The following is a 15,602-nucleotide window of genomic DNA, read 5'->3' as shown; positions in this document are numbered from 1 at the left end:
GCGGAAGAAGCAGTGGTGTCACCTGCAGACAACCTGGAGTTCGGCCCACAAAGTTGGGTGCTTTGCTGCCATGTGCCTGATCATGCTGATGGTGGTCAAGGCTGGTAGTTTTGTTAACCCTGATGATGCTATCCTGGCAGGTGATGCAAATGGCCTTTTTGGGGTTATCGGCAGAGTCTTTAAAAAACAACTAGACTCGGGAAGCCTTAACAGTTGGACTGGTAACTTCCGTTGTGTTGGTGTTATGGGGAATGGGGAATGGTTGCCCACCTTCTGTCTCCGGCCACCACATTGCTTCCCCACCCTGGATCTCTTCCTGACTTTCTGTCAATTGTGTCTCATCATCATTGTGACACTTTCCCAGCGTCGCCTTCGTTTGACCGTTGCTGCTCAAATATTTGGGCATCGCTACATGCAATCTCCTCTTGCCCCACTTCAAGAGGACCAGCAAGAAGCCCAAATCTATAAATTGAAAAGTGAACAGCTCTTTGGAGTGTCCAAATGTGGGATCAGTTATCTCCGGCACTCGGCATGTTGGGAGGAAGTAGGATCAGGGTGAGGAATATGCGGTGCAGACTCACGGCTACTGAGACTTGACCATGTGGAAGAAAGGGTGGTGGTGGTGTCAAAGTGACTGGAAGCATTATCCGCTATCCAGCCAACAACCTTTTGACACTGCTCTGGGTTCAATACTGGTGTGCTACGGTCCCCTGGTAATTTGGACAGTAAGGCGAGAAGATGTGGGTGATTGTTGTGGCCCAATTTCAGCTTGCCCACGGCCTCGGCCTCTGCATTCACCATCACGTCTAGTTCCCTGTCCCTTGCCACGTGCCTTGCCCATTTTAAATGGAGGACAATATTTTCCACGTTCACTACAAATGGTTGAATTTGGAGCGAACTTACAGTATATGTGAAATAGCTGGCATGTAGCTAACTATTTTTACCAGCAAACAGGTGTCAATAAAATTGATGAAATGCTTCAGCTCATCTAGAGTCTTAGTCATTTGTGGATGAGGTGAAACGTTTTGATGTGATGCAGGAATAAAGCAAATTAAATCAACACATGTGAGTGCCGGGATTTCCACTTTTCTTGGATGAATCATTCCTTCCACGTGCACCACAATAACAACTGGAGTGCTGACTATTTTTCATTATCAATAACATTGGTAACACACTGCAACAAAATTTAAAGGGAGGCCATAAATGGCAGAATTTTGAGTGCTCTTTTTATCTCTGATCCGTGTGATGGCCAAACCACAGTTTGAAATAGCAGGCCTGTAAAAAAAAAATATTCCTGGCCCCTAATACCTGGGGATATGTCTACAAATAGCAGCAGACAGAACTGGAATGGACCCTCTTGCTATATGCACTGCAGTCTGCCACATACACTGCCTGCCTGCCTAGCACTGATATCTATGCAGCTTTATTAGTCCTCTCAAGGATTGTTAGTTGAGACGGATAGGTGTATTATATATGGTATACCCACACTAAGTAAGAACCAAGCAAATCTCTCCCTAGCTCAGCAGCAACTCTCTCTACAATCCCTGATTCCGGAGCTGACTGTGACGAGCATGGTGATGCCAGGTATGATATAGACCTGATGACGCTGTGCAGCCAGCCAATCACTGTAATGCCACAACCAACATGGATGCCCCATTACAGTGTGTGGCAAACAATGCCTGCATGTTTATTGGCTCTCTAAAGAGCTCTCGAACAGTGAGATGCTCGGGCAAGTGACGAGTAGTGTCGAGCATGCTCGCTCATCACTAGTTGGCACCCTTGAAATAGTTCCATAGAATAAAATAAAGTAAAGTAAATAATAAATAAAGTGCCAATGTGTAGTGCATAGCTCCAGAGCTATGCACTCCACATTGGCGCTTTACTTACAGCGATGTTGTAATCCAACACTGTTTTTTTTGTTTTGTTTGTTTGTTTGTTTGTTTGTTTTGGAACTGACTTAAAACAAACTACAACTTACAAAACAAAACTAACTATTTCAAATGATGAAGTGTAGGTCCAAATGGAGAAAGTGATGAAGGTGTCCAAATGTGTGGAAGAAGCAAGGTAGGATTAATCAAACTTTTTTTCTTTTTTTTTAAATAGCACTCTTAAAACAACCTAGAATTTAAAAAAGCAAAGCTAACTATCTAGAACTGTGAGGTGTAAACCTACGTCGAGGTAGAGGTGGATGTGGCAGTTTGAGTGGAAGAGGCAAGGGAGGAGTAAACCAACACTGAAGTTAGTTCAATTAAATAAAAGGAACAAAGAATACAAAACTAACACAAAATTAACTAACAAGCTACAACCAGGGGGCAGAGGTCCAACTGGAAGAGCAGATGGACTTGGCAGTGTAGATGTAAGAAGAGGAGGTAGCCATTACAGTTTATTGGGGACGAGGCACCCATGGTACAAAAGGCAATGAGTGGAAGATTGGCTGAGTGTGGCTGTTATAGTTGTCCAGTCATCCAAAAATATGAACAAGTCTTGTGGGATCCATGACTGGTTCACTTTAAGGAATGTTAGTTTCCCCACATTGTATGTGTACATGTGGATGTGTCACACCCCGTGCAGTGCTAAACATACTTGCCAACAGTAAACACCTGCTGCAGGGCAGGCCAGGACCTCCATGTCATCAAAAGAAAGCTTAGTCTATGTATCCAATTTGGAGACAAAGAAGTTAAATGGGGCAGACCCATCTCTTAGTAGGTGGAGACAAGTGGAAAAGTACTCTTCCATCATATTGTTGTAATGCTGCCTCCAAGTAATACAGACCCTATCAGATGATGGTGCTGGATGTTGTGGTGTGCTCATAAAGTTTTGCCACAGTTTGGCCTTGCTAAACCCACCTGCCACCGTGCTGGCAGTGCCCCAGATGTGTTGGTGACCTCTTGCTCTGCCTCTGCCTTGTCGTTCCACTGAGCCCCTGCTGTCAGAAGGGAAAGTTAGTAGTTTTTCTATCAGCGTGTGTTTGTATTCACACATTTTACAATCCTTGTCCAGTGAAAGAAGTAATGATGGTACGTTGTTCTTGTAGCGGGGACCCAACAGGGTGGCCACTCAGTAATCAGCACTGGTAACAAATACGGGCAACTTGGTGGTCACTGCGCTGTCCTCGGTGGGAGGTGTATTGTCTGTGTACTGTGTATGCCCCAGCCACGCTACGGTGATGCCCGTGAGCTGATCTGAGTGCCACCTTGATGTAAAAACAGTTGTTGCCTGCCTCCTCCTCCTCATCTTCTCAAACTGTCCCCTGGCTGATGTTAGGACAGTAACACACCCTCCGAGTCATGTGTGGACAACAGGCCTGATAAGAGTGTGAATTAGTTCTGCTCATTCCTCCTGCTCCTCTTCTTCCTGTAAAACCAACTCATCCATTATGGCCTGGATCGTTATTTTTAAGCAAGCATACAAGTAGTATGGTAGCACTAATGATGACATCATCAGCGCTGGCCATACTGGTGGAATATTTAAAGCAGCGCAACACAGCACACACATCACGCGTGAAGGACCAGTCATTGATAGTGAAGTGGTGTTGTTCTGCAGAGCAACTCAGCTATGCTTGCAGCAGCTGAAACTCCATTATTACCTGCTGCTCGAACAGTCTCTCCAGCATATGCAAGGCGGAGTACCACCTTGTTCTTAAGTCGCATATCAGACAGTGAGCGTGAAGGCAGAATTGATGCTGCAGCTCTGACCAGCGAGCAGCAACAGGGTGATAATGCTGAAAGTCCGCACATTCAGCAGCAGATCTTATATGTGTGGTTAGCTTTTCAGTAAGCTATGCACCACCGGCACCCACCAATCACCTGTCTACTGTTTGATCCCAGTTCAAACCTCCGCTTTGTGGGAACAGAGAACTTTTAAAACAGTCAACTGTACATTCCCCTGGCTGTGATCAAGCTGGTGGTGCAGGCATTCCTGTAACTTAATGAGATGCGGTAGAGGAAGCGCATTAAGAGGAGGAGGAGGCGGCAACAGATAAACATTGAGTAATACTAGGCATTGGTAGGACATGAGCCCGAACACCTTCCACCTCTGTCCCAGCCACCACTACATTTACCCAGTGGGCAGTTAAGGAGATGTAATGTCACTGGCCATGCTTACTGGTCTATGTATCGGTGTTTATATGGAGTTTGCCACTGATTGCATTGCGCAGTGTACAACTGCTTTGGTCCACAACTTGTTTGTGCAGAGCAGGGATGGCCCATCTGAAGAAGTAGTGTCATCTGGGGAAAATATACTTCAGTAACATTCACCTACATCAGTTTTTTAAAACTGTCCTTCTCCACCAGCAGGAATGGCAGCATTTTAGAGGTCAGTAATTTGGAAATGTTGTCTTTCAGGACCATGGGTGGCTAGGGGGATATTTCCTCTTTCTATCGAGTATTTAAGGGATAGAAAGCTGAACACTTCCATGGGATGGTGTAGAGATGCTTGGTGACACTGTGGTGTTGGTGTTGCTGATGCTGTCATATCCTATAAATGTAGGGAGGCAGGTGGCCCTGTTGATCGTGAATGAGAGGAAGAGACAGACTGCAGCAGTAGAGGAAAGCAGGAGGAGACTCTAATCTGTCATGGTGATTAAGGTGTGTACTCTACTGCACCTTGTGCTTGGAATTCAGATGCCTCATCATATAGGTTGTGCTCAGGTTAATGTAAGTTGGTGGTGTTGCTATGGACAGTAGAGATAAGCTGCCACTTTAAGAGACAGCACCCCCTTGGTTAGAGCAATGTGACATTCTGATCTCCCCTGAAGAGTAGACTGTCTGGACTGTTCTGCCAGCAATGGACAGGGGAAGGGCTGCTTTCCAGTGTGTGTGTTCAGAGCCGAGATTTCTGCAGGAAGCTGACGTGCCTGGAGCTGTGAGGAAAAGAACGTATAGCATGAGACTGACTGAACTTGCGAGATTGTGTAAACTCTTCTGGGGATAACAAGGTGGCTTTCCTCTGTTGCCATGAGGACCCACAAAGAAATACAAGAAAAGAATCCAGTGAAGGGAATCCACCATTTCTAGGAGCATCTCGCAACCCACACACAAGGAGAAGACCATGTTGCACAGAGCTTCCTGGAAGACGTGCGCACTATCTTGCAGAGCTGCAGGGGCCCCCGGGACTGGACTGAGACACCAATGCTACTGTGAGTGTTAACACCTTCTGTTAACATGCAAGGACATAGGATGCAACAGAGCATGGTAGCTGTGTGACCTGCATAGCACAGAGGCCAGTTAGGCTATAGTTAGAGTAGCAGCATACTGTACTTTACTGTGTTGTTTTGCCTGTTGGATAAATACACTGAGCTGTGATAGTTGGTGCACCGTGCTATTTGACGGCCCAGCTAAAGAATATCACTCTTGTAAATTGTCTGTTTTCATTGGATATCCCTGTTTTGCACTTTCCTTAGACTACATTCCTTGCCTGTGAATAAATTAGCCCTTTGCTGTTTGCACCTCATCTTGTGCACCGTAGTCTCCCTACATTGTGGTGGTCCCCTGGCCATCGCTTCAAGTGGCGCTGCGAGCAGGGTTACAGTCACCAAGATGCAGGCAGCAGGCGGCAACGGCGAGTGCTAGTGTTAGTGGGGATGCTGTGGGCACTGGTGGAACCCCTGCAAGGACACTCCCTATGGGCAGCATATTTAGTGTGCTTCCAAAGTTTGATGGCAATAGAGGTACAGAGAGACACATAAAGTGCATGTATACTAATGCCAGAAGCCTCGCCAACAAAATGGAGGAATTTGAGTTAATTTTGTTGGAACATAATTATGACATGGTGGGGATATCTGAGACATGGCTGGATGAGAGCCATGACTGGGCGGTTAATTTACAGGGCTATAGTCTGTTCAGAAATGACCATACAAATAAACAAGGGGGAGGTGTGTGTTTATATGCAAAATCATCCTTAAAACCCATCCTTCTTGATAATATATAGGAATCTAAAGAAAATGTAGAGTCCCTGTGGGTAGAGATAAGGGGAGGGGGGAAAAATAATAAATTACTGATAGGGGGTTGTTATAAGTCTCCAAGAATAATGGAAGCAACAGAGAATATCCTCATAAAGCAAATAGATGAAGCTCAAGGAGAAGTCATTATTATGGGGGACTTCAACTACCCTGAAATACATTGGGGAACCGAAACCTGCAGTTCCAGCAAAGGTAATGGGTGTCTGGCAACTATGAGAGACAATTACCTTTCACAACTGGTTCAGGACCCAACAAGAGGGGGGGCACTGCTAGACCTAATATTAACCAACAGGCCACACCGCAGATCAAATGTAAGGATGGGGGTCACTTGGGTAAAAGGGATCACAGAATAATAAGTTTTCATGTATCCTTTAATAAGATGTGTAGTAGAGGGGTTACAAGGACACTAAACTTCAGGAAAGCAAATTTCCAACAGATGAGAGATGATCTTGATGCAATTAACTGGGTCGATATCCTGAGACATAAAAATACACAAAGAAAATGGGAGACGCTTATTAGCATCCTGAATAGGACCTGTGCACAATATATACCGTATGGGAATAAACATGCTGGAAATAGGAGGAAACCACTATGGCTAAATAGAGCTGTAAGGGGGCAATAAGTGACAAAAATAAAGCATTTAGAGAATTAAAGCAAATAGGTAGTGATGAGGCATTAACTAAATACAGAAAATTAAATAGATTCTGTAAAAAGCAAATCAAAATAGCAAAGATTGAGACAGAGAGACTCATTGCCAGAGAAAGTAAAAATAATCCCAAAATATTCTTTAACTACATAAATAGTAAGAAGCTAAAAAAATGATAGTGTTGGTCCTCTTAAAAATAGTCTGGGTGAAATGGTAGATGAGGATGAGGAAAAAGCCAATATGCTAAATGACTTTTTTCAACAGTATTTACACAAGAAAATCCCATGACGGATAACATGATCAGGGATAAAAATTCTCCATTAAATGTCACCTGCTTAACCCAGCAGGAAGTACGGCGGTGTCTAAAAATCACTAAAATTGACAAATCCCCGGGCCCGGATGAAATACACCCCCAAGTACTGCAGGAATTAAGCACAGTCATAGACAGACCATTATTTTTAAGCTTTAAAGATTCCATAATAACAGGGTCTGTACCACAGGAATGGCGTATAGCAAATGTGATGCCAATATTCAAAAAGGGGACAAAAACTGAACTTGGAAATTATAGGCCAGTAAGTTTAACCTCAACTGTGGGTAAAATCCTGGAGGGTTTTCTAAGAGATACTATACTGGAGACTCTGGAGAAGAATAACCTCATGACCCAATATCAACATGGGTTTACAAGGGACGATTCCTGTCAGACTAATCTGATAAGTAGTGTTGAGCATTCCGATACTGCAAATATCGGGTATCGTTGTATGAATGTAGTATATATGTAGTATGTATGTAGTATATATATATATATATATATATTCAAATAATGTGAAAAACTTATAGCCAGATCACCATAAAGGAGTTCCTCTTGATGCAGTAATCGCTGTTCACCCTATACTTTGCACGGATCCAGGCAGGGAGTATGCCCCAACAAATAGAAAGACCGTGAGGAAGGCACATAGTGCTGAAACATGTAGTAGTCCCTTGCTGGAATGCTACTAATTGATTGGAGTTCCTTATACTTTTTATGACATAATGGATTAATAAAGAAGAAGTTTTTACAAATCTGGTGAACTTTCATCCTTTTGCTGGATCCCAATTTCCTCATATTTCTATATATATGTAGTATGTATGAATGTAGTATATATGTAGTATGTAGTATATATGTATGTTGTATGAATGTAGTATATATGTAGTATGTATGAATGTAGTATATATGTAGTATGTAGTATATATGTATGTTGTATGAATGTAGTATATATGTAGCATGTATGTAGTATGTATGAATGTAGTATGTATGTTGTATGAATGTAGTATATATGTAGCATGTATGTAGTATGCAGTATGTATGTATGTTGTATGAATGTAGTATATATGCAGTATGCATGTAGTATGTATGTAGTATGTATGTTTTCTTTTTTTTTTACATTCAATAAATTAGCCGGATGATTGGACTACTACTGTCCCATCATTGGCTAATGTGTCAATCACTGTTATTATAGCAGGCATCGCCCGATGGGTCTTGTAGTCCCATCGGACAATGCCTGCACAAACACAAGACCCCCGGCAGGCCGGCACAGGCCCCAGGCAGGCCCGTACAGACCCCCCCGCAGTCGGCACAGGCCCCCGGCAGGCCCATACAGACCCCCCCACAGTCGGCACAGACCCCCGGCAGGCCTGTACAGACCCCCCCCCCGCAGTCGACACAGACCCCCGGCAGGCCCGTACAGGCCACCGACAGCCAGCACAGACCCCGACCGCACACACAGACATGCACAGTGTCCGCCCATGCACCGCCCACACTGTTCCCCCCTCCCAAACTGGATGTACAAGGAATGAAAGGGTTTTTTTTAATTCCGATATTGCTGTCCCATTGACTTGAATGGGACTTCCGGTATCGGAATCGGCGATACCCGATACTTTTTGGGTATCGGGCCGATCCAATCTGATCCGATATTTCTGAATATCGAATGGTATCGCCCAACACTAATGATAAGCTTTTATGAATAGATAAGTTCCGGACTGGACCAAGGGAATGCAGTGGACGTGGTGTACACGGACTTTTCAAAAGCTTTTGATACGGTGCCACACAAAAGGTTGATACATAAAATGAGAACAATGGGGATATGGGAAAATGTGTAGGTGGGTTAAGAGCTGGCTCAGGGATAGGAAACAAAGGGTGGTTATTATTGGAGCACACTCGGACTGGGTGACGGTTGGCAGTGGGGTACCACAGGGGTCAGTTTTGGGCCCGCTTCTTTTTAACATATTTATTAATGACCTTGTAGGGGGCATAGAGAGTAGAATTTCAATATTTGCAGATGACACTAAACTCTGCAGGGTAATCAATACAGAGGAGGACAGTTTTATATTACAGGAGGATTTATGTAAACTAGAAGCTTGGGCTGATAAATGGCATATGAGCTTTAATGGGGATAAATGTAAGGTCATGCACTTGGGTAGAACGAACAAGATGTATAATTATGTGCTTAATTGTAAAACACTGGGCAAAACTGTCACTGAAAAAGACCTGGATGTATGGGTGGACGACAAACTCACATTTAGTGGCCAGTGTCAGGCAGCTGCTGCAAAGACAAATAAAATAATGGGATGCATTAAAAGAGGCATAGATGCTCATGAGGAGAACATAATTTTACCTCTATATAAGTAACTAGTGCGACCACACTTAGAATACTGTGTACAGTTCTGGTCTCCGGTGTATAAGAAAGACATAGCTGAACTGGAGAGGGTGCAGAGAAGAGCGACCAAGGTTATTAGGGAACTGGGGGGTCTGCAATACTAAGACAGGTTATTACACTTGGGGTTATTTAGTTTGGAAAATCGAAGGCTTAGGGGTGATCTTTTTACAATGTATAAATATATGCGGGGACAATACAAAGACCTTTCTAATGATCTTTTTACTCTTAGACCTATGACGGGGACAAGGGGGCATCCTCTACGTCTGGCAGAAAGAAGGTTTAAGCATACTCACAGATGCAGATTCTTTACTGTAAGAGCAGTGAGACTATGGAACTCTCTGCCATATGATGTTGTAATGAGTGATTCCCTACTAAAATTTAAGAAGGGACTGGATGCCTTTCTTGAAAAGTATAATATTACAGGGTATGTACACTAGTTTCCATTGTGTTGATCCAGGGAGCTAGTCTGATTGCCGTATGTGGAGTCGGGAAGGAATTTTTTTCCCCAATGTGAAGCTTACTGTTTGCCACATGGGTTTTTTTTGCCTTCCTCTGGATCAACATGTTAGGGCAGGTTAGGATAGGATATGGGTTGAACTAGATGGACTTAAAGTCTTCCTTCAACCTTAATAACTTTGTTCCTATGTTAATAATATGCCCCTGTCTGATTGGGTGTCCTGGCTGCAAAGCTCCCTGAAGATTTATAACATCCGCACAGACCTTGAAGTGAACATTGCTTTGACCGCCTTAGAGGGAGAGGCCCGTAAAAACGTCTTTCTACAGCCGGAACTCACCTGTAGTACCCTGAAGGAGCTAGTGAAATTCCTGTAAGAGATCTACTGCGAGACTGCTAGCGCGGGACACCTTTGCACCAAATTTTTCTCTAGATTGCAGTGGGAAGAAGAAGGGATCTCTCAGTATGCGACAGCACTGCAAGAAGTGTTGGCGGAAATGCAGAGGAAAGAGATGGTGGTATGGGCCCCAAAGACCGGATACTCCGGGAACAATTCATTCTGGGACTGCACAACACATCCTTGAGGAGAACACCGTCAGAACTGGTCCGTGCAGATACGGCTCTTTCATTCCATCAAATCCTGGCAGAAGCAGTGGCCCGAAGCAAGGAAGACAGTTACGCGTCTTGTGTGATGCGTGTCCAGGGTGCCAAAATCAGAGGGGACCCAAATCATCAGGAGATGATGGTCCAGGTAGTGCACAACTTGCAGCAGTCACTTGTCAGTATTCAAGACAAATTAACCTGGATGGATCAAAGAATGAGAGAATAACACTCTGACCCATCGTACTCATATAACCAATCTTCAGCCCGACCCATAAGCAATCAGTTGGTGCAAGCTCCCTCTCGTCAGGCACACAGCTACAGTAGAAAGGAGGCCACACCCTATTTGTACTGAATACAAAAATACTGAAGAAAAACAAAAAAACTTAACTGGAGTAGACTTGAATGACATGCATGATGTAAAAGCAGGTTCACACTGGCCATGAAAGCAAGCAAAACCAAAGGAAAAAACGACTCTGCTACTATTCACACTAGGTAGGTTTTACCATTAGTGTAGTTACTGTCTCAAATGGGTACACCTTGCCGTGGAGGGACAGTTTTATACTTTTTTGATCAAAACAGTGTTTACCAAGTACCCTATGTTATTTAATGCACTTGCTTTTCTACTTATTTATTTTCATTAGGGTATATACACATATTGTTTTTTCCTTTGGTTTAGCCGAAAGATACTGAAGTAAGGTGGCAGGTGGTCTTCCCAGGAGGAATGGCCCAAGAAGTGGCTAAAGAAGCCCATAAATTCGGAGCCCACTTCGGGTCCACAAAGACCTGCCAGTGGTTATAGCGGTATGTGTACTGCCCCCGTTTGGAGTCCGTGGTAGAAGAGGTTTGCTGGCAATGTCGGGTATGCGACCTCGTTTAGAGTACTGAACAAAGGGCACCCATCCAAACCATACATACTAAGGAACCGCTAGACATCTTGATGATCGACTATCTCCTCATGGGACACTCAGCCCGGGGGCCACAGTACTGTTTGGTGATGACCGACCATTTCTCCATGGGCATGGGCCATTTGTCAAGACTTCATCCGAGGTGTATGGCTGCCCAAAGTGCATCCACTCTGACCAAGGTGCATATTTCCAAGGCAAGGTGATGGAAGCGTTGTATCGCTTGTATCACATCGAGCGGTCCCGGACCACCCCTTACCATGCAGAAGACAACGGAGCATGTGAACGCCTCATCCGAACCTTACTTCAAATGCTGAGGATGGTGGAAAAGGACAAGAAAGCATGCTGGCCAGGCTACCTGCCAGAGTTGGTCTGGACCTGCAACAATCGGGTCCATTCCACCACGGGTTACACCTCATATCTGCTGCTGTTTGGAAGAGTTGGACAAGAGATCATTGAGTTGAAGTTGGAACAGCCAGAGGAGCTGATGGAGCGAACCATCACTTCATAGGTGAAAGAACATTGGCAACAATTGCAAAAAATATGGCAGTTGGTGGGTCAGCAGCTACAGGAAAAAGAACATACGGGCCATAAACCACTTCAAGATATACCGCTCTGGCCTGGGGACCAAGTATTAGTCAGAGAAATACGCCCCAAGGGTAAACTAAGCGAGAGATGGGAAATACAGCCTTACAAAGTAATCGAGCGAGTGTATGCTGACGGCCTGGTCTACACGGTGCAGGTTGAGAATGGGGCTCCACAGAAATATGCTGTGGCCATGCTGGTCTGAGGCCCGTCCAGTACCAGTGCCGCCTGAAGACGCTGCTCCACTTCCTGAACCTTCTTGTCTGCTGGTGAAATCAATGATGAATGGTGGATCGGCCCTTACACCGTGGGGGTCCTCAACTGGACAGAGATGGTAATCCTCAGGAAGCATCACTACCGCCAGGTGATGATGAGTCCAGACAAGAGCCTACTACAACTCCTGCAGCAAGTATTCCTCTGGAAGATAGTCAAGACCTCCGGAGATCCCAGAGGTCTACTGCAAGGTTTCCACCAGTCTGATACGTAGAACAGTGTTCTATGTCTGTTTTTCCGCTTGTGTTATCTCTCCTATAGGTGCTCTTCCGCATTGTAAGTTTCTTTATCCCACTACAACCTTGATGCTGTGATGGTCGAGGATGACCATCTTTAAGTAGGGAGACATGTAAGGGGGTGGCATTGCTATGTACAGTAGAGACAAGCTGCCACTTTAAGAGTCAGCACCCCCTTGGTTAGAGCAATGGGACATTTTGCTCTCCCCTGCAGAGAAGACTGTGTGGACTGTTCTGCCAGCACTGGAGAGGGGAGGGGCTGCTTTCCTGTGTGTGTGCTTAGAGCTGAGATTTCTGCAGGAAGCTGATGTGCCTGGAGCTGTGAGGAAAAGAACGTACAGCCTGAGACTGACTGAATTTTCGAGATTGTGTAAACTCTTCTGGGGATAACAAGGTGGCTTTCCTCTGTTGCTATGAGGAGCCACAAAGAAATACAAGAAAGGAATCCAGAGAAAGGAATCCACCATTTCTAGGAGCATCTCGGGACCCGCACACAAGGAGAAGACCACGTTGCGCAGAGCTTCCAGGAAGACGTGCGCCCATCTTGCAAAGCTGCAGGGGCCCCCGGGACTGGACTGAGACACCAACACTACTGTGAGTGTTAAACCCTTCTGTGCACATGCTTGGGCTTAGGATAGGCTGCAACAGACAGAGCATGGTAGCAGTGTGGCCTGCGTAGCAGAGGCCAGTTAGGCTATACTTAGAGTAGCAGCATACTGTACTTTACTGTGTTGTTTAGCCTGATGGATAAATACACTGAACTGTGATAGTTGGTGCACCGTGCTATTTGAAAGGCCCAGATAAAGAATATCACTTTTGTAAATTGTCTGTTTTTATTGCATACCCCTGTTTTGCACTTTACTTACACTGCATTCCTTGCCTGTCAATAAATTAACCCTTTGCTGTTTGCACCTCATCTTGTGTATCGTAGTCTCCCTGCTTTGTGATGGTCCCCCGGCCAGCTCTTCATTAAGAACATTTATGCCTCGCTTCAGGGTCTGACGGCACAGAGAATAAACCACCTGTTGCTTTTGGCAGCATGTTCCCTGAAGAAATGCCATGCCAGGAAGCTCTTTTGAGCTGTCCTTGATGTGTTTATTTATGTGGTTCAGTGGGGAGTAGCAACTTATGTACTGGCTAGGGGATGCTCGCTGTGCCTTTTCACCCTGCTCCCGGGTTGCCGCCTCCTATTCCTCCAAACTGCGCATGAGACAATGATGTCCTCCACTCCATATGGGGTTTAGGACTTCATCATCTCCAGCATCATCTTCCACCCACTCCTCAACTCTGCCCTCCTTATCAGTCTGCACACTGCATAAATACACTGTAGTTGGAAACTGAGTTTTGTCATCTTCTGACATGTGCTGTTATGGTCCACTGACCGTGGGCACTAGCCCTCCCACATACTCATCTTCCAACCTTTCAAGAGGTTGGGCATCAGTGCACTTTATCTCTTCCATTCCTGGAACAGGGGTAGGTGGATGAGCCATGGAATCCCAGCCAATGGAGTCATCAAAAAGCATAAGAGACTGCTGCATGACTTGGGGCTCAGACTGCTTGGCTGATTTGCAAGGTGAAAGCCAGATGACCATGGTCGTAAGGTGCCAACTGTGCACATTCGACTGTGGATAGAGTGGAAGATAATGCAAAAGAACTGGATTCTCTCTCAGCCATCCAATCTAAAACTTTTTCAACATCTTGTGGCCTTGACATCCATGCAATGGTATTTTGGTCTATTAAAAGATGCATTACAGTGTTATATTTGGTCAAGTAGCAGGGACAAAATGACCTTGTCCTCTTCCTGGAAAAGCTACACCACCACAACCATCAGTAGCTACACCAGCACTACCACACCCACGTCCTCATCCCTTATTTGATGTTCTCCTCATTTTTGAAAATGTTTTTTCTAAACACTACTTGTAAAGAGATGGTGGAAAAGTAGATTTATTTTTTGCAAGAATATTAGAAAGCAGACACCAGATAAATTATTTTTTGGGCCTAGAAATGGAACCTAGATGGCTAATGTCAATTATTTCAGACTAGTAAGAACAGGCACCTGTCCAGAAACAATAGTTTTTGGGCCTAGAAATGGCAACTAATCGGCTGATGCCATATATTTATTTCACGGTCTAGTAAACAAAACAGACACCAGAAAACAGTTGAGAAATTTAGTTTTTGGGCTGAGAAATGGCAACTAGACAACTGCTGGCAATTATTTATTTCATTACCAGTAAAAACAGACAGCAGTCCAGAAAAATTAGGTTTTGACCCTAGAAAGGGCAGCTAGATGGCTAATGCCAATTATTTAACATTTTAGTGAAAAGCAGACACCAAACCAGATAAATTACACACAAAGGACAATATTCCTACAGGCAGGGGGTGCAGAGTACACTAAGTGGCTTAAAACAGTACTCCTACATGTTGGGGTGTGCAGACTACACACAGCGGCTCCAAGGACAGTGCTCCCACAGGCAGGGGGGTATAGAGTACACACAGCAACTTCAAGGGCAGTACTCCAATAGGCGGATGCTGGCAGAGTACGAACAGTGGATTTTTAGCAAAGTACCCTCACAGACTGGTAGCTGTTATCACAATACTAGCACAAACATGGGTTGCAGAGTACACACTGCGCTTTTTTGCAGAGTCCGCAGTTAGAATTTGTCCCTCACTCCAGCTGTGCCCTACCCCTACACTATTGAGAGCATAATAGTCTGCCAATCACAGCCATGCCAATACTTTGCATGGATTAGATGTGTGTTTAAACAAGCTTTATTAGACTGGCGGACTCAAACAGTAAAACGTACGTACAGAAAATAGTCTGTTGTTCGGGGTTCGGTATCTGACACTAAGTGTCTGGTATGAACCCCAAACTTTATAGTACGGATTCGCACATCCCTATAAACTACAGCAAAGTTAATGAATCCAACAAAGTTTAGCAGCAGCAGGAGACACCAATAGGAAAAATAATTTAAAGCAGCACCCTAAAGGTAAAACAGAGTAAGCGAAAAACAAAACACCTGTTATCCAAAACTTACAAAAACAAAGATAACATTAATAAAACACCCAAAGAAAAGGTGTATCTGATGTGTCACAGCGGAAAGAGATGCTGATCACAGAACACAGAACACAGAATCAAGGGTTTGAATCCAAAAATATGACAATTAAAAGTCCATCCCCAGAGATCTTGATATTCATTTGTCCACGGTGCATAGCGTAATCAATAAGTTTACAATCCATCGCACTGTAGCTAA

General features: G+C 44.5%; 1 protein-coding gene across 3 annotated transcripts in view; it reads right to left on the bottom strand.

Moving 5' to 3' along the window:
• The window catches only part of LOC141098548 (cytochrome P450 2K4-like), a 94,312-nt gene that overhangs the window by 38,184 nt on the left and 40,526 nt on the right, over positions 1-15,602 (bottom strand). The window lies entirely within an intron of this gene.

This window comes from Dendrobates tinctorius, unplaced genomic scaffold (genome assembly GCF_039654945.1).
Source record: "Dendrobates tinctorius isolate UK_male_01 unplaced genomic scaffold, ASM3965494v1 ptg000093l, whole genome shotgun sequence".
Taxonomy (NCBI): Eukaryota; Metazoa; Chordata; class Amphibia; order Anura; family Dendrobatidae; genus Dendrobates; species Dendrobates tinctorius.
This window is presented reverse-complemented; position numbering and strand designations above follow the sequence as displayed.